Genomic DNA, 4,246 nt, shown 5'->3' with positions numbered 1-4,246 from the left:
TGGGAAAATATGAGGTAATTGCAAGGATAGAGAATACAATTCTTGCCTAAAAATGTCTAATCCGGGAAAAGGATAAGGATCCAATTTCAACAAAAGACATTTGGGGTTCAATGCAAAAAGAGACACGGAAAGCGATCTAGATGAACTGTTCCAGCTCTGCACCGAATTCATCCTCAGGTACTGTAGCAGCTTGGTCAAGCTCTTCCATCTTTGCGCCCACCTCTCTGGCTGCATACCATTCCTCCACAAGCTCTTCCATCTTTGCGCACACCTCGTCTCCTCTCCGCTATTATCCTTGCTTCCCCAAACTTCAGCGTCTTCGACGCCTCTGTGGATATAGATTCAAAAATAGAAGAACACATGTACAGAGAGATGCAAATGATAGGTGATATGCATTTTAGGAGAGAGGGATAGGGAGAGGGAGAGAGTGAGTGGAAGAGAGAAGGAAAGGGAGGGAGAGCGTGAGGAAGAGTCTGAAGACAAAAATAAATGGCGAAGTAGACGGAGAATAAGAGAGAAGGAGATTGAGAGGCAGAGGGAGAGTGTGAGTGGAAGAGTGAAAAAGTGGGAGAGGGTAAGTGAGAGGAAGTCAGAATTACAGAGGGATAACTGAGAGTGATAGACAGATAATTTAAGGAGAGAGGGATATGGAGAGGGGAGAGTGAGTGGAAGAGAGAAGGAGAGGGAGAGGGAGAGGGAGAGCGTGAGGAAGAGTGTGAAAACAAAAAAAATGGCAAAGTAGAGGCGAGGGAGAGGAGAGAGTGAGTGACAGTGAGATAGAGAGGAGAAGGAGATTGAGAGGCAGAGGGAGAGTGTGAGTGGAAGAGTGAAGAAGTGGGAGAGGGTGAGTGAGAGGAAGTCAGAATTACAGAGGGATAACTGAGAGTGATAGACAGATAATTTAAGGAGAGAGGGATATGGAGAGGGGAGAGTGAGTGGAAGAGAGAAGGAGAGGGAGAGGGAGAGGGAGAGCGTGAGGAAGAGTGTGAAAACAAAAAAAATGGCAAAGTAGAGGGCGAGGGAGAGGGAGAGAGTGAGAGTGACAGTGAGATAGAGAGACGGAGAGTAAGAGAGAAGGAGATTGAGAGGCAGAGGGAGAGTGTGAGTGGAAGAGTGAAGAAGTGGGAGAGGGTGAGTGAGAGGAAGTCAGAATTACAAAGGGATAACTGAGAGCGATGGACAGATAATTTAAGGAGAGAGGGATATGGAGAGGGGAGAGTGAGTGGAAGAGAGAAGGAGAGGGAGAGGGAGAGCGTGAGGAAGAGTGTGAAAACAAAAAAAATGGCAAAGTAGAGGGCGAGGGAGAGGGAGAGAGTGAGAGTGACAGTGAGATAGAGAGACGGAGAGTAAGAGAGAAGGAGATTGAGAGGCAGAGGGAGAGTGTGAGTGGAAGAGTGAAGAAGTGGGAGAGGGTGAGTGAGAGGAAGTCAGAATTACAAAGGGATAACTGAGAGCGATGGACAGATAATTTAAGGAGAGAGGGATATGGAGAGGGGAGTGAGTGGGAGAGAGAGGGAGAGGGAGAGGGAGAGGGAGAGCGTGAGGAAGAGTGTGAAAACAAAAAAATGGCAAAGTAGAGGAGGGAGAGGGAGAGAGTGAGAGTGACAGTGAGATAGAGAGACGGAGAGTAAGAGAGAAGGAGATTGAGAGGCAGAGGGGGAGCGTGAGTGGAAGAGTGGAGAAGTGGGAGAGGGTGAGTGAGAGGAAGTCAGAATTACAAAGGGATAACTGAGAGCGATGGACAGATAATTTAAGGAGAGAGGGATATGGAGAGGGGAGAGTGAGTGGAAGAGAGAAGGAGAGGGAGAGGGAGAGCGAGAGGGAGAGTGTGAAAACAAAAAAAATGGCAAAGTAGAGGGCGAGGGAGAGGGAGAGAGTGAGAGTGACAGTGAGATAGAGAGACGGAGAGTAAGAGAGAAGGAGATTGAGAGGCAGAGGGAGAGTGTGAGTGGAAGAGTGAAGAAGTGGGAGAGGGTGAGTGAGAGGAAGTCAGAATTACAAAGGGATAACTGAGAGCGATGGACAGATAATTTAAGGAGAGAGGGATATGGAGAGGGGAGAGTGAGTGGAAGAGAGAAGGAGAGGGAGAGCATGAGGAAGAGTGTGAAGACAAAAAAAAATGGCGAAGTAGAGGGAGAGGGAGAGAGTGAGAGTGACAGTGAAATAGAGACGTAGTGTAAGAGAGAAGGAGAGTGAGAGGTAGAGGTAGAGGGAGAGTGTGAGTGGAATAGTGAAGAAGTGGGAGAGGGTGAGTGAGATGGAGGAAGTCAGAATTACAGAGGGATAACTGAGAGAGATATACAGATAATTTAAGGAGAGAGGGACATGGAGAGGGAAAGAGAGAATTAGAAAGCCACAGAATGATGGAGAGAAAAAGAAATAAGTAGAAAGAGAGAATGAGAGAATGAGAGATAGATTATGAGAGAGGGAGAGATGAATAAAGACAGAGAGGAAGAGAAAATGACCAAGAGATGGAAATAGAGATCTAGAGGTAGACAGAATTAGGGAGTCGAAGAGAAAGAAGGAATTAAAGTCAGAGCAACAGAGAATTCGATAGACAGATAATAAGGGAGAATAAGAGAGAGAGAGAGAGATAGAGAATCAGAGAATTAGAGGGAGAGAGTGAATTAGAGATAGAAAAGGAGACATTCAGAGAACGATAATAAGATATAGGATGATTATTAGGGTGAGAGAAAGGGAGAATTAGAAAGCCACGGAATGATGGAGAGGGAAAGCAATAAATAGAGAGAGAGAATGACAGAATGAGAGATAGATTACGAGAGAGGGAGATGAATAAAGAGAGAGAAGAAGGGCGAATGACCAAGAGATGGATAATACAAAGTGAGGGAAATAGAGATTACATAAAGAGAATTAGAGAGAGAATTGGGGAAGTAGGGAGAGAGAGAAATAGAGATCTAGAGATAGACAGAATTAGGGAGTCGAAGAGAAAGAGGGAATTAAAGTCAGAGCAACAGAGAATTTGATATACAGATAGTAAGGGAGAATAAGAGAGCGAGAGATAGAGAATCAGAGAATTAGAGGGAGAGAGAGAATTAGAGATAGAAAACGAGACATTCAGAGAACGATAGTAAGATATAGGATGATTATTAGGGTGAGAGAAAGGGAGAATTAGAAAGCCACGAAATGATGGAGAGGGAAAGCAATAAGTAGCGAGAGAATGACAGAATGAGAGATAGATTACGAGAGAGGGAGATGAATAAAGAGAGAGAAGAAGGGAGAATGACCGAGAGATGGAAAGAAAATAAGACATAGAAAAAGAGAATCAGACATAGAAAAAGATGAATTCGGACAATGAGAGAAAGAGAAGGGAGGATAAAATTAGAGCGCAAGGAAGGCAAAGAGAAAAATAGGAAGAGAATCAGAGACAGACAGAAAGAGAAACAGGGAATAAGAGAGACACAGACAGAATATCAGCGAGCGAAAGAGAGAATAAGAGAGCTTTTTGGGAAAAAACTAAAGAGAAATTAAGAGAGAATCAGATAGTTCGAAGGGAACAAGAAAACATCAGAGATATAGAATGAAGAAAAGAGAATCAAAGAAAGACGCATACATAAAAAAACTTCAAAAAAAACGTACCAAATGCCGACTCCGATTACCGCCTCCACTTTGTGACCCCCTTCCGAATACAGCGCCAAATCGGCCGGGAGGAAGTCCGATGATGGAGTGAGAGCAGAGAATAGAGAGGAGAGAAGAGACGGGAGAAAGAAAGAAAGAGCTGTGTACTGGCCGTCGTCGAGACTCGAGAGAGATGGAGAAAGTGATAGAACGAGAACGAGAGGCTGGGACTCTGGGAGAGGCTGAGGACGAGAAGGAGACTAGGAGTCTGGGACTCTGAGAACGAGAATGAGGGCGGGAGACTAGGAGTCTGGGACTCGTGAGAACGAGAACGACGGAGGGAGACCGGGAGTCTGGGACTCTGAGAAAGAGAACGAGAGTAAATTTTTTTTTCTAAAAAACCTTTAAAAAAATTCGCGCAATTCGCACAAAGCGAACCGCACAGCCGTTTGTGCGAAGTTCTGTTCATTTTCAACATTAATTTGCTCAGAAATCCAAACAGAACGCGCAATTCGCACCAATTCGCACCAACAGAACAGAACGACCATGTCTAACACTCATGTGTCATATGTACGATCATTTTTTCCATACCTATTAGTAATTTGTTGCATGTCCCTAACGATCATCTCTTCCTTCCCTACGAGTAATATGTTTCATGTCCTATGTCATA

General features: G+C 44.7%; 1 long non-coding RNA gene across 1 annotated transcript; it reads right to left on the bottom strand.

Annotated features, from left to right (window-relative positions):
* LOC144716766 (uncharacterized) lies at positions 1-3,948 on the bottom strand. The gene is made up of 2 exons (XR_013584987.1): positions 3,598-3,948; positions 1-328 (listed from the first exon to the last, which is right to left on the bottom strand). It is a non-coding gene; the product is annotated as an uncharacterized LOC144716766 (long non-coding RNA).
* Between the last annotated feature and the right edge of the window lie 298 nt (positions 3,949-4,246).

Source organism: Wolffia australiana, chromosome 2 (assembly GCF_029677425.1).
Source record: "Wolffia australiana isolate 7733 chromosome 2, ASM2967742v1".
Taxonomy (NCBI): domain Eukaryota; kingdom Viridiplantae; phylum Streptophyta; class Magnoliopsida; order Alismatales; family Araceae; genus Wolffia; species Wolffia australiana.
This window is presented reverse-complemented; position numbering and strand designations above follow the sequence as displayed.